Source organism: Tachyglossus aculeatus, chromosome 23 (assembly GCF_015852505.1).
Source record: "Tachyglossus aculeatus isolate mTacAcu1 chromosome 23, mTacAcu1.pri, whole genome shotgun sequence".
Classification (NCBI taxonomy): Eukaryota; Metazoa; Chordata; class Mammalia; order Monotremata; family Tachyglossidae; genus Tachyglossus; species Tachyglossus aculeatus.
In genome coordinates this window covers 39253249-39268440 of record NC_052088.1, presented here as the reverse complement: position 1 = coordinate 39268440, position 15192 = coordinate 39253249, and the positions used below count along the sequence as shown (strand labels likewise).

General features: G+C 47.4%; 1 protein-coding gene across 1 annotated transcript in view; it reads left to right on the top strand.

Moving 5' to 3' along the window:
• CWC27 (CWC27 spliceosome associated cyclophilin) overlaps positions 1-15192 on the top strand; it is a 254507-nt gene that overhangs the window by 55574 nt on the left and 183741 nt on the right. The gene's annotated exons all lie outside the window — the stretch shown is intronic.

The window sequence follows — 15192 nt, the reverse complement described above, 5'->3', positions numbered from 1 at the left end:
CTTTCCTTCTCTTTCTCTCCCTCTCTCTTCTCCCTATTTGTTCCTTTCCACATTCTGTGAACTCTTATGATAAATTTGTGTTTGTTTCTGGGGGGCTTTTATGTTAGTTTGTATTAAGCGTGTAGTTAAGAAGTGTGAATTAATGCATGTTTGAGCCTCAAAAGAAAACCAATGGGTCTAAAGATAGTGTGTAAAAATTGTTAAATCAATCAATCAATCAATCAATCGTATTTATTGAGCGCTTACTATGTGCAGAGCACTGTACTAAGCGCTTGGGAAGTACAAATTGGCAACACATAGAGACAGTCCCTACCCAACAGTGGGCTCACAGTCTAAAAGGGGGAGACAGAGAACAGAACCAAACATACCAACAAAATAAAATAGGATAGAAATGTACAAGTAAAATAAATAAATAAATAAATAAATAGAGTAATAAATATGTACAACCATATATACATATATACAGGTGCTATGGGGAAGGGAAGGAGGTAAGATGGGGGGATGGAGAGGGGGACGAGGGGGAGAGGAAGGAAGGGGCTCAGTCTGGGAAGGCCTCCTGGAGGAGGTGAGCTCTCAGCAGGGCCTTGAAGGGAGGAAGAGAGCTAGCTTGGCGGAGGGGCAGAGGGATTGGGGGCATTCCAGGCCCGGGGGATGACGTGGGCCGGGGGTCGACGGCGGGACAGGCAAGAACGAGGTACGGGGAGGAGATTAGCGGTGGAGGAGCGGAGGGTGCGGGCTGGGCAGTAGAAGGAGAGAAGGGAGGTGAGGTAGGAGGGGGCGAGGTGATGGACAGCCTTGAAGCCCAGGGTGAGGAGTTTCTGCCTGATGCTCAGATTGATTGGTAGCCACTGGAGATTTTTGAGGAGGGGAGTAATATGCCCAGAGCGTTTCTGGACAAAGATAATCCGGGCAGCAGCATGAAGTATGGATTGAAGTGGAGAGAGACACGAGGATGGGAGATCAGAGAGAAGGCTGGTGCAGTAGTCCAGACGGGATAGGATGAGAGCTTGAATGAGCAGGGTAGCAGTTTGGATGGAGAGGAAAGGGCGGATCTTGGCAATGTTGCGGAGCTGAGACCGGTAGGTTTTGGTGACGGCTTGGATGTGAGGGGTGAATGAGAGAGCGGAGTCGAGGATGACACCAAGGTTGCGGGCTTGTGAGACGGGAAGGATGGTAGTGCCGTCAACAGAGATGGGAAAGTCAGGGAGAGGACAAGGTTTGGGAGGGAAGACAAGGAGCTCAGTCTTCGACATGTTGAGCTTTAGGTGGCGGGCGGACATCCAGATGGAGATGTCCTGAAGGCAGGAGGAGATGCGAGCCTGGAGGGAGGGGGAGAGAGCAGGGGCAGAGATGGAGATCTGGGTGTCATCAGCGTAGAGGTGATAGTTGAAGCCGTGGGAGCGAATGAGGTCACCAAGGGAGTGAGTGTAGATTGAGAACAGAAGGGGACCAAGCACTGAACCTTGGGGAACCCCCACAGTAAGGGGATGGGAGGGGGAGGAGGAGCCTGCAAAAGAGACTGAGAAAGAACGACCGGAGAGATAAGAGGAGAACCAGGAGAGGACGGAGTCTGTGAAGCCAAGGTCAGATAGTGTGTTGAGGAGAAGGGGGTGGTCCACAGTGTCAAAGGCAGCTGAGAGGTCGAGGAGGATTAGGACAGAATATGAGCCATTGGATTTGGCAAGCAGGAGGTCATTGGTGACCTTTGAGAGGGCAGTTTCCGTGGAGTGAAGGGGACGGAAGCCAGACTGGAGGGGGTCGAGGAGAGAGTTGTCGTTGAGGAATTCTAGGCAGCGCGTGTAGACAACTCGTTCAAGGAATAAATAAACTCTTCCCCCTCCATTCCCCTCTTTCCTTCTCTTTCTCTCCCTCTCTCTTCTCCCTATTTGTTCCTTTCCACATTCTGTGGACTCTTATGATAAATTTGTGTTTGTTTCTGGGGGGCTTTTATGTTAGTTTGTATTAAGAAGCGTGTAGTTAAGAAGTGTGCATTAATGCATGTTTGAGCCTCAAAAGAGAACCAGATGGGTCTAAAGAAAGTCTGTAAAAATTGTTAAACTCTTCCCCCTCCATTCCCCTCTTTCCTTCTGTTTCTCTCCTTCTCTCTCCTCCCTATTCCTTTCCACATTCTGTGGACTCTTATGATAAATTTTTCTTTGTTTCTGGGGGGCTTTTATGTTAGTTTGTATTAAGAAACGTGTAGTTAAGAAGTGTGCATTAATGCATGTTTGAGCCTCAAAAGAAAACCAGATGGGTCTAAAGAAAGTGTGTAAAAATTGTTAAATTCTTCCCCCTCCATTCCCCTCTTTCCTTCTCTTTCTCTCCCTCTCTCTTCTCCCTATTTGTTCCTTTCCACATTCTGTGGACTCTTTTGATAAATTTTTGTTTGTTTCTGAGGGGCTTTTATGTTAGTTTGTATTAAGAAGCGTGTAGTTAAGAAGTGTGAATTAATGCATGTTTGAGCCCCCAAAAAAACCCAGATGGGTCTAAAGAAAGTCTGTAAAAATTGTTAAATAAACTCTTCCCCCTCCATTCCCCTCTTTCCTTCTCTTTCTCTCCCTCTCTCCTCCCTATTTGTTCCTTTCCACATTCTGTGGACTCTTTTGATAAATTTTTGTTTGTTTCTGAGGGGCTTTTATGTTAGTTTGTATTAAGAAGCGTGTAGTTAAGAAGTGTGAATTAATGCATGTTTGAGCCCCCAAAAAAACCCAGATGGGTCTAAAGAAAGTCTGTAAAAATTGTTAAATAAACTCTTCCCCCTCCATTCCCCTCTTTCCTTCTCTTTCTCTCCCTCTCTCCTCCCTATTTGTTCCTTTCCACATTCTGTGGACTCTTTTGATAAATTTTTGTTTGTTTCTGAGGGGCTTTTATGTTAGTTTGTATTAAGAAGCGTGTAGTTAAGAAGTGTGAATTAATGCATGTTTGAGCCCCCAAAAAAACCCAGATGGGTCTAAAGAAAGTCTGTAAAAATTGTTAAATAAACTCTTCCCCCTCCAGTTCCCTCTTTCCTTCTCTTTCTCTCCTTCTGTCTTCTCCCTATTTGTTCCTTTCCACATTCTGTGAACTCTTTTGATAAATTTTTGTTTGTTTCTGGGGGCCTTTTATGTTAGTTTGTATTACGAAGTGTGTAGTATTAATGCATGTTTGAGCCTCAAAAGAAAACCAGATGGGTCTAAAGAAAGTGTGTAAAAATTGTTAAACTCTTCCCCCTCCATTCCCCTCTTTCCTTCTCTTTCTCTCCCTCTGTCTTCTCCCTATTTGTTCCTTTCCACATTCTGAGGACTCTTTTATGATAAATTTTTGTTTGTTTCTGGGGGGCTTTTATGTTAGTTACAGGCAAGCATTTGCAATCCTCATATGATTATCGAGGCAGTAATGCGGAGGGGTGGCTTGGAAGAAAGGTGATCTCGCTGAAAGTATCGTTTTGGGTTTTTTTAATTGGTGGTTTAAAACGTCTGCTTTTGGATTCTGAGCAGTTCACCCGTTTAAGCCGTAACTTCCTTTTATTTTATGGTGTTTGTTAAGTGTTTACTATGGGCCAGGCACCCTGGGATGGATACGAGGTAGGTAGGCTGGACAAAGCTCTTGGTCCCCAAGGGGAACACAATCTTAAGACGGATTCCTTTAATCCCTGTAACTGAGGCAGAGAGAAGTGAAGTGACTTTCCTGAGGTCACACAGCAGACAAGTGGCGAAGCTGGAATTAGAACCGAAGTCCCCAAACTCCCGGGCCCATGCTCTTTCCACTCAGCCATGCTGTTCCTCCGTGGTGTAATTGCTCTTTGCCCTTCTTCTTTGTCTTTGGTGTTGTGAAGATCTCGGTCTGCTGGGTTGCGAACCTGCGTTGAAGGTTGGAGAGGGCGTGTCTAGCCATTTTCTTCAGGAGTTGCCCAAAAGAACCCTGTCTAATAATAATGGCATTTATTAAGCGCTTACTATGTGCAAAGCGCCGTTCTAAGCTCTGGGGAGGTCACAAGGTGACCAGGTTGTCCCACGGGGGGGCTCACAGTCTTCATCCCCATTTTACAGATGAGGAAACTGAGGCCCAGAGAAGTGAAGCGACTTGCCCAAAGTCACACAGCTGACAATTGGTGGAGCCGGGATTTGAACCCATGACCTCTGACTCCAAAGCCCGGGCTCTTTCCACCGAGCCACGCTGCTTCTCTGTTTATGGTTGCCAACAGTGGAGAGAAGCTGAGAGCATCCAGCAGTTTGCACAGCTTCACTTTTTCAAGGCGGTGGTTGTGGTGGAGTGTTTGAAGCCCTCGTGACACTCTTCCGACGTTTCTGTTAGGGAAGCTCCCAGGAGACGCCTAAGCATCGTCTCCTTGCTTGGTGATTTTTGCAAGAATAGGAAAGACCACAGACTATTGGATAAAGCACGAGCCCGGGAGCCAGAGGACCTGGGTTCTAATGCCAGCTCTGCCCATCTGCCTGCTGCGCGTGACCTTAAGCAAGTCACTTCAATTCTCCGTGCCTCAGTTTTCTCAGCTGCAAAACGGGGATTCAATACCTTATCCCCTTCCTACTTAAGACCGTGAGCCCCATGTGGAACTGGTACTGTCTTTGGCCTGATTAAATTGTACGTAGCCCAGTGCTTAGAGCACTTAGTAAGCACTTAAATGTCATTAAAAAAAATACCCTCAGATTCAGGTGCTGGACCATTTTTCACGGCAGAGAGAGAGAGAGTCTGTCTCTCTTGGGGGGAGATTTCCTCCAGACTTAGGGATCTGGCCAGGCCATCCCATCCTGGCTTCTCTCTTTTCCAAAGAGCCTCACACTTGGTGGTTGGGGATGTGATGAAATGATGGTAAAACTCTTCAACCAGCTTTGCAGGGTATTCTCCCGTCACTGCGTTCTTCGGCAGGGCCGGGGCAGCAGGCATTGAGTCCGACGGCTTCCTTGGTGAATCTGCAGCGGTGCCCAGTTTTGTGGCGGTCACCCCGGGTCTTCATCTCCTCAGCCTCGGGATTTGACCGCTGGCTGAGCGTGTTTCTTTGCACGGTCTGCATATCCACACGTGTTTCTTTCACCGCAGCCCCGTGGAGCCGAAAGGTGTTGATAAAGCTTCCCTCTGCCGCATGCAGGCTTTTAACCATATTCATCCAGCCAACACAGTGAGGTCACCGCGCTGGTCCCACGTCTCGTGGGTCTCACCAGACATGGAAACAGAAGTAACCTAGTATGGGCAAGAACAAATTAGCTCCCACATCGCAGAACTCACAGTCCCACAACCCACCAAAAGAGAAACTCACATTCCGGGGCCTGCAGCGTTCTGTCCAGATCGTTGCGCGTTCTCAGAAAAATGTTCCCTAGTACCACCCAGTAACCCCTTCTCGCAATCTAATTACGAGGCAACAGCTGATGTGAAAATAGAAAGATGTGGGCTTTGAGAGACAGAAATTTGAGCTGAGGATGGAGTTCAAATTTTCTATTCAAAGAGTGGTTGTACCGAACTTATATTTTTGTCAATAAAAGTGGTTCCCAAATCCAAAGCAGGTAGAAGCAAGGGAGGAAGGTTTTCCCCTGGGAATCCTGGGATTCTAGATGAAAAGCGTAGTGAAAATAAGCGTTCTCGGAGAACTGGGTGACTAGTGCTTTTTTTTTTGCTTCTTCAGACACAAGTGACTTGGGTTTTTTAAGTGCGTGCGTTCTTGTTTTCGCAAAGATAAAAGTGAAAGTTTGCTTCGTGTGTTTAAATTTTTAGTTTAGGGAGACCGACCATCCAGAGTTCCACTGATCTATAGTCGTTTTGCAATAACGTACCACACAGAGCAGGTGCAACTGAAATGTGGACTTCCTCCACAGCTTATTTCATCTCCCTTGCCGTCCCCCAAGTGTTTAATGTGGTGCTTTGCACAAAGCACTTCCAAATATCTAAGAAATGCCGTCTTTAGGGTGAACTTCAGTTTTTGGTCTGACCTCAATAATGAGCATCTTTGGGAGAGTCTTTTTAGTGGTGTTTGTTAACTGCTTACTAGGTGCCAGGTACTCTACTGAACACTGGAGTAGATACTGTTAGAGAAGCAGCGTGGCTCCGTGGAAGGAGCCCGGGCTTTGGAGTCAGAGGTCATGGGTTCGAATCCCGACTCCACCACATGACTGCTGTGTGACCTTGGGCAAGGCACTTAACTTCTCTGAGCCTCAGTTACCTCATCTGTAAAATGGGGATTAAGATTGTGAACCCCACATGGGGCAACTTGATCACCTTGTATTCCCCCCCCAGCGCTTAGAACAGTGCTCTGCACATAGTAAGCGCTTAACAAATGCCATCATTATTATTATTATTACAAGCTAATCAGGTAGGACACAGTCCATCCCATGTAATAATAATAAAAATAATAATAATGGCATTTATTAAATGCTTACTATGTGCAAAGCAATGTTTTAAGCGCTGGGGAGGTTACAAGATGATCAGGCTGTCCCAAGGGGGGCTCGCAGTCTTAATCCCCATTTTACAGATGAGGTAACTGAGGCCCAGAGTAGTTAAGTGACTTGCCCAAAGTCACCCAGCTGACAATTGGCAGAGCCGGGATTCGAACCCATGAACTCTGACTCCAAAGCCTGTGCTCCTTCCACTGAGCCATGCTGCTTCTCATAATAATAATAATAATAATGGCATTTATTAAGCGCTTACTATGTGCAAAGCATGGAACTCATTATCTAAATCTCCACTCTACAGATGAGATAACTCGTAACTGAGGCACAAAGAAGGTAATCAATCAATCAGTCAATCAATCGTATTTATTGAGTGCTTACTGTGTGCAGAGCACTGTACTAAGCGCTTGGGAAGTACAAGTTGGCAACATATAGAGACAGTCCCTACCCAACAGTGGGCTCACAGTCTAAAAGGTAAGTGACATGCTCAAGCTCACACAACAAACAGTGGGATTAGAACCCAGGCCCTTCTGAATCCCAACCCTGGGGTCCATTGACGCTGCCTCTCAAGTCTTAGGATAAACAATTTTTACCTCAGTCGCGAGCGAAACCGTCTTTCAAAATAAATCCTCTTCAGATATGTTTGAGTGGTTTGAACAGACCGTGAGCATTAAATAAACCCTTCTCACTATCTAATTACGAGGCAACAGTCGATGTGAAAATAGAAAGATTTGGGCTTTGAGAGACAGAAATTTGAGCTGAGGATGGAGTTCAAATTTTATATTCAAAGAGTGGTTGTACTGAACTTATATTTTTTTCAATAAAAGTGGTTCCCAAATCCAAAGCAGGTAGAAACAAGGGAGAAAGGTTTTCCCCTGGGAATCCTGGGAATCGATCATTGTTATAGTATTTTCTTGGTTTGACTACATATTCTTGAGTTGGGAATGCTTTGTGCTTCGTGTGTTTAAATTTTTAATTTAGGAAGACCGACCATCCCAAGTTCCACTGATCTATAGTGGTTTCGTAATAACGTACCACACAGAGCAGGGGAAACTGAAATGTGGACTTCCTCCACAGCTTATTTCATCATCATCAATCGTATTTATTGAGCGCTTACTATGTGCAGAGCACTGTACTAAGCCCTTGGGAAGTACAAATTGGCAACATATAGAGACAGCCCCTACCCAACAGTGGGCTCACAGTCTAAAAGGGGGAGACAGAGAACAAAACCAAACATACTAACAAAATAAAATAAATAGAATAGATATGTACAAGTAAAATAAATAAATAGAGTAATAAATATGTACAAACATATATACATAGATACAGGTGCTGTGGGGAAGGGAAGGAGGTAAGATGGGGGGGATGGAGAGGGGGACGAGGGGGAGAGGAAGGAAGGGGCTCAGTCTGGGAAGGCCTCCTGGAGGAGGTGAGCTCTCAGCAGGGCCTTGAAGGGAGGGAGAGAGCTAGCTTGGAGATTTCATCTCCATTGCAGTCTCCCAAGTGTTTAATGTGGTGCTTTGCACAAAGCGCTTCCAAATATCTAAGAAATGCTCTTTTTGGAGTGAACTAGAGGGAATGCTTTTTGTTCAGAGTCTTTGCCTTTTGTCCCCTGAAGTGGAACAATCACAGTCTTTGGGCTCCATTCCTAGTAGCAGTCTGCTGGTATGAAAAATTGCTCTGGGCTGACACAAACCAAAGTATTTTCAAGTCCAGTCCACCAAATCAAGGTTGGTTCTGTTAGCCGTAGTTGGGCACCGGCTGGAGTGGTGTTCTGATCCATCTGCTGTTCATTGCCGAACTGTAATAATAATAATAATAATAATAATAATGATGGTTTTTATTATGTGCTGGGTTCTAATCCCAGCTCTGCCACCTCATTCATCAATCAATCAATCAATCGTATTTATTGAGTGCTTACTGTGTGCAGAGTACTGTACTAAGCGCTTGGGAAGTCCAAGTCGGCAACACGTAGAGACAGTCCCTACCCAACAGTGGGCTCACAGTCTAGAAGGGGGAGACAGACAACAAAACATATCACATTCCTTCTCTCCTTCTCCATGCCCACTCTGATCCTCGGAGACTTTAATATCCACATGGATATCCCTAACGACCCCTCTGCCGCCCGCCTTCTATCTCTCCTTGACGCTGCCAACCTCTTCCTCCACCCCACCTCACCCACTCACCAACTTGGTCATACCCTCGACCTCATCATCTCCTACCGCTGCACTGTGTCCACCCTCACCAACTCTGTGATCCCTCTCTCTGATCATAATCTTCTCACCTGCCTCCTCACTCACACTCCTTTCCCCTGTAAATCCGTATTACTCCCTCACAGAGATCTCCGCTCTCTGGACCCCACCCATCTTTCGGAGCGCCTCACACCCCACCTCGCCGCCCTCTCCTCTCTACCCAGTCTTGATGATCAGATTACTGCTCTCAACTCTACCCTTTCTACTCAGCTAGACTCGCTCGCTCCCCTTTCCCTCCGCCGCTCTCACATCGCTAACCCACAGCCCTGGATCACTGCCACTGTCCGCCTCCTTCGCTCTTATGCTCGAGCTGCCGAACGCTGCTGGCGAAAGTCTAAACACCATGCCAACCTCGTTCACTTCAAGTTTATCCTTTCCTGCCTTAACTCAGCCCTCTCTTCTGCCAGACAAAACTATTTCTCCTCCCTTATTGACACCCATGCCCATCACCCCCGCCAGCTCTTCCGTACATTCAACTCCCTTCTCAGGCCCCCGGTTCCTCCCCCTCCTCCTTCCCTCACCCCCAACGATCTGGCCTCCTACTTCATTAACAAAATTAAATCCATCAGGTCCGACCTCCCCAAAGTCTCTTCCCCCCTTTCTCCAACCCCCCGGCTCTCAACACTCTCTGCTACTCTCCCATCCTTCCCAGCGGTATCCTCAGGAACTCTCCTCCCTCCTCTCAAGTGCTACTCCGGCCACCTGTGCTTCTGACCCCATTCCCTCTCATCTTATGAAATCTCTCGCTCCATCCCTTCTCCCCTCCATCCCTTCTCCCCTCCTTAACTTCCATCTTCAACCGCTCACTCTCCACTGGTTCCTTCCCCTCTGCCTTCAAACATGCCCATGTCTCTCCCATCCTAAAAAAACCCTCTCTTGACCCCACCTCACCTTCTAGTTATCGTCCCATATCCCTCCTACCATTCCTTTCCAAACTCCTTGAACGAGTTGTCTACACGTGCTGCCTCGAATTCCTCAACAACAACTCTCTCCTCGACCCCCTCCAGTCTGGCTTCCGTCCCCTTCATTCCACGGAAACTGCGCTCTCAAAGGTCACCAATGACCTCCTGCTTGCCAAATCCAACGGCTCATACTCTGTCCTAATCCTCCTCGACCTCTCAGCTGCCTTTGACACTGTGGACCACCCCCTTCTCCTCAACACGTTATCTGACCTTGGCTTCACAGACTCCGTCCTCTCCTGGTTCTCCTCTTATCTCTCCGGTCGTTCTTTCTCAGTCTCTTTTGCAGGCTCCTCCTCCCCCTCCCATCCTCTTATGGTGGGGGTTCCCCAAGGTTCAGTGCTTGGTCCCCTTCTGTTCTCAATCTACACTCACTCCCTTGGTGACCTCATTCGCTCCCACGGCTTCAACTATCACCTCTACGCTGATGACACCCAGATCTACATCTCTGCCCCTGCTCTCTCCCCCTCCCTCCAGGCTCGCATCTCCTCCTGCCTTCAGGACATCTCCATCTGGATGTCCGCCCGCCACCTAAAGCTCAACATGTCGAAGACTGAGCTCCCTGTCTTCCCTCCCAAACCTTGTCCTCTCCCTGACTTTCCCATCTCTGTTGACGGCACTACCATCCTTCCCGTCTCACAAGCCCGCAACCTTGGTGTCATCCTCGACTCCGCTCTCTCATTCACCCCTCACATCCAAGCCGTCACCAAAACCTGCCGGTCTCAGCTCCGCAACATTGCCAAGATCCGCCCTTTCCTCTCCATCCAAACCGCTACCCTGCTAATTCAAGCTCTCATCCTATCCCGTCTGGACTACTGCACTAGCCTTCTCTCTGATCTCCCATCCTCGTGTGTCTCTCCACTTCAATCCATACTTCATGCTGCTGCCCGGATTATCTTTGTCCAGAAACGCTCTGGACATATTACTCCCCTCCTCAAAAACCTCCAATGGCTACCGATCAATCTGCGCATCAAGCAGAAACTCCTCACCCTGGGCTTCAAGGCTGTCCATCACCTCGCCCCCTCCTACCTCACCTCCCTTCTCTCCTTCTCCAGCCCAGCCCGCACCCTCCGCTCCTCCACCACTAATCTCCTCACTGTACCTCGCTCTCGCCTGTCCCGCCATTGACCCCCGGCCCACGTCATCCCCCGGGCCTGGAATGCCCTCCCTCTGCCCCTCCGCCAAGCTAGCTCTCTTCCTCCCTTCAAGGCCCTGCTGAGAGCTCACCTCCTCCAGGAGGCCTTCCCAGACTGAGCCCCTTCCTTCCTCTCCCCCTCGCCCCCCTCTCCATCCCCCCGTCTTACCTCCTTCCCTTCCCCACAGCACCTGTATATATGTATATATGGTTGCACATATTTTCTACTCTATTTATTTATTTATTTATTTTACTTGTACATTTCTATCCTACTTATTTTATTTTGTTGGTATGTTTGGTTCTGTTCTCTGTCTCCCCCTTTTAGACTGTGAGCCCACTGTTGGGTAGGGACTGTCTCTATGTGATGCCAATTTGTACTTCCCAAGCGCTTAGTACAGTGCTCTGCACATAGTAAGCGCTCAATAAATACGATTGATTGATTGATTGATATTAACAAAATAAAATAAATAGAATAAATATGTACAAATAAATGGAGTAATAAATCCCATACAAACATATATGCATACATACAAGTGCTGTGGGGAAGGGAAGGCATTCAGTCGTATTTATTGAGCGCTTACTGTGTGCAGAGCACTGGACTAAGCACTTGGGAAGTAAAAGAACAGTGCTTTGCCTATAGTAAGCGCTTAACAAATGCCATCATTAGTATTAGAAGTTGGCAACAGGTAGAGACAGTCCCTACCCAACCCGCCTTCTAGACTGTGAGCCCGCTGTTGGGTAGGGACCATGTCTATCTGTTGCCAACTTGTACTTCCCAAGCGCTTAGTGCAGTGCTTTGCACACAGTGAGCGCTCAATAAATAATAATAATTATAATAATAATAATGATGGCATTTGTTAAGCGCTTACTATGTGCAAAGCACTGTTCTAAGCGCTGGGGGGCATACAGTGTGATCAAGTTGTCCCACGGGGGGCTCAAAGTCTTAATCCCCATTTTTACAGATGAGGGAACTGAGGCCCAGAGAAGTTAAGTGACTTGCCCAAGATCACACAGCAGACATGTGGTAGAGTCGGAATTCGAACCCATGACCTCTGACTCCAAAGCCCGGGCTCTTTTCACTGAGCCACGCTGCTTCTCAGAGTAATAAATCTGTACAAACATACATACAGGTGGTGTGGGGTGAGGAAGGAGGTAATAATAATAATGGCATTTATTAAGCGCTTAATATGTGCAAAGCACTGTTCTAAGCGCTGGGGAGGTTACAAAGTGATCAGGTTGTCCCATTTGGGGCTCACAGTCTTCATCCCCATTTTACAGATGAGGTAATTGAGGCCCAGAGAAGTTAAGTGACTTGCCCAAAGTCACACAGCTGACAAGTGGCAGAGCTGGGGTTTGAACCCATGACCTCCGACTCCCAAGCCCACTCTCATTCCACTGAGCCACGCTGCTTTTCTATTCATTCAATACGATTGAATGAATGAATATTCATTTATTCTATTATTATTATTATTATTATTTTAATTTATCTATTATTATTATTTATTCTATTTATTTTACTTGTACGTATTTATTCTATTTATTTTGTTAATATGTTTGGCTTTGTTGTCTGTCTCCCCCTTCTAGACTGTGTACCCGCTGTTGGGTAGGGACCATCTCTATATGTTGCCAACTTGGACTTTCCAAGCGCTTAGTACAGTGCTCCGCACACAGTAAGCGCTCAGTAAATACGATTAATTGAATGAATGAATCTGCTCACAGTCATCAGTTGCAAACTCTTGGTTCAGGTGGGCCAGAAGCCCTCTCTGAGGACTTTCCTTCTCCTTCCTTCTGTCTTTAGGAGAGGTGGCAGAGCCCAGACTTACTTTTTACAGTAATTGGGGCCAGACCATGTGAAGTAATGATGATGATGATGATGGCATTTATTAAGCGCTTACTATGTGCAAAGCACTGTTCTAAGCGCTGGGGAGGTTACAAAGTGATCAGGTTGTCCCACGTTGCGGGGGGGGGGCTCCCAGTCTTCATGAGCATCTTTGGGAGAGTCTTTTTAGTGGTATTTGTTAACTACTTACTAGGTGCCAGGTACTCTACTAAATGCTGGAGTAGATACAAGCTAATCAGGTAGGACACAGTCCATCCCATGTAATAATAATAATAATAGCAATAATAATAATAATGGCATTTGTTAAGCACTTACTATGTGCAAAGCACTGTTCTAAGCACTGGGGGGGGATACAATGTGATCAAGTTGTCCCACGTGGGGCTCACAGTCTTAATCCCCATTTTTACAGATGAGGTAACTGAGGCTCAGAGAAGTTAAGTGACTTGCCCAAGGTCACACGGCAGACTTGGGGTGGAGCCGGGATTCGAACCCATGACCTCTGACTCCAAAGCCCGTGGCTCTTTCCACTGAGCCACGCTGCTTCTCTGATAATAACGGTATTTGTCAAGCGCTTACTATGTGCAAGGCACTGTTGTAAGCGCTGGGGGGATACAAGGTGATGATGATGGTGGCATTTGTTAAGCGCTTACTATGTGCAAGGCACTGTTGTAAGTGCTGGGGGGATACAAGGTGATGATGATGATAATGATGGCATTTGTTAAGCGCTTACTATGTGCAAAGCACTGTTGTAAGCGCTGGGGGGGATACAAGGTAATCAGGTTGTCCCATGTGGGGCTCACAGTCATCACAGTGCTCTGCACATAGTAAGCGCTCAATAAATGCGATTGATGATGATCATCCCCATTTTACAGATAAGGTAACTGAGCCCCCGAGAAGTTAAGTGATCAGGTTGTCCCATGTGAAGCAGCATGGCTCAGTGGAAAGAGCCTGGGCTTTGAGTCAGAGGTCATGGGTTCAAATCCTGACTCAGCCAACTGTCATCTGGGTGACTTTGGGCAAGTCACTTAACTTCTCTGTGCCTGTGTAACAATGGCATTTATTAAGCACTTACTGTGTGCAAAGCCCTGTTCTAAGCGCCGGGGAGGTTCCAAGATGATCGGGCTGTCCCAAGGGGGGCTCGCGGTCTTAATCCCCATTTTCCAGATGAGGGAACTGAGGCCCAGAGAAGTGAAGTGACTTGCCCAAAGTCACCCAGCTGACAATTGGCAGAGCCGGGAGGACTCTACGTAGAGATGGCAGTCCCGCTCCACTCCCTGGGACTCCCGGCTCATTTCCACGGCTGGGCGAACCCACCTGGGGATGGGTAAATGCCAAAGTGATTCTGCCGGGCCCCAAATTGAACGGCGTCATTATTTCAGCAGATTTATTGCCAGCGGAGTGTTCTGCCAACCACTTGTTCTTTAAGGGCCCAGGTGCTGTGCTGAACAAGCCCTCGGTTCATTTATTCATTTTTGGAGGGGGATGGTATTTGTTAGGGGCTTACTATGAATCAGGCCCTTTTTTTATGGCATTTATTAAGCGCTTACTATGTGCAGGGCACTGTTCTAAGCGCTGGGGAGGCTACAAGGTGATCAAACTGTCCCCCTGGGGGCTCACAGTCTTAATCCCCATTTTACAGATGAGGGAACTGAGGCCCAGAGAAGTGAAGTGACTTGCCCAAAGTCACACAGCTGACAACTGGAGGAGCCGGGATTTGAACCCACGACCTCTGACTTCAAAGCCCGTGCTCTTTCCACTAAGCCATGCAGCTCCTCTAATAATAATGGCATTTATTAAGCGCTTACTATGGGCAAAGCACTGTTCTAAGTTAGAAGGTGATCAGGTTGTCCCACGGGGGGCTCACAGTCTTAATCCCCGTTTTACAGATGAGGGAACTGAGGCACAGAGAAGTGAAGTGACTTGCCCAAAGTCACACAGCTGACAACTGGAGGAGCCGGGATTTGAACCCATGACCTCTGACTCCAAAGCCCGTGCTGTTTCCACTAAGCCATGCTGCTCCTTTAATAATAATGGCATTTATTAAGCGCTTACTACGTGCAAAGCACTGTTCCAAGTTAGAAGGTGATCAGGTTGTCCCACGGGAGGCCCACAGTCTTAATCCCCATTTTACAGATGAGGTAACAGGCACAGAGAAGTGAAGTGACTTGCCCAAAGTCACACAGCTGACAACTGGAGGAGCCGGGATTTGAACCCATGACCTCTGACTCCAAAGCCCGTGCTGTTTCCACTAAGCCATGCTGCTCCTCTAATAATAATGGCATTTATTAAGCGCTTACTATGGGCAAAGCACTGTTCTAAGTTAGAAGGTGATCAGGTTGTCCCACGGGGGGCTCACAGTCTGAATCCCCATTTTACAGATGAGGTAACAGGCACAGAGAAGTGAAGTGACTTGCCCAAAGTCACACAGCTGACAATTGCCGGAGCCGGGATTTGAACCCCTGACCTCTGACTCCAAAGCCCGGGCTCTTTCCACTAAGCCATGCTGCTCCTCTAATAATAATGGCATTTATTAAGCGCTTACTACGTGCAAAGCACTGTTCTAAGTTAGAAGGTGATCAGGTTGTCCCACGGGGGGCTCAGAGTCTTAATCCCCATTTTACAGATGAGG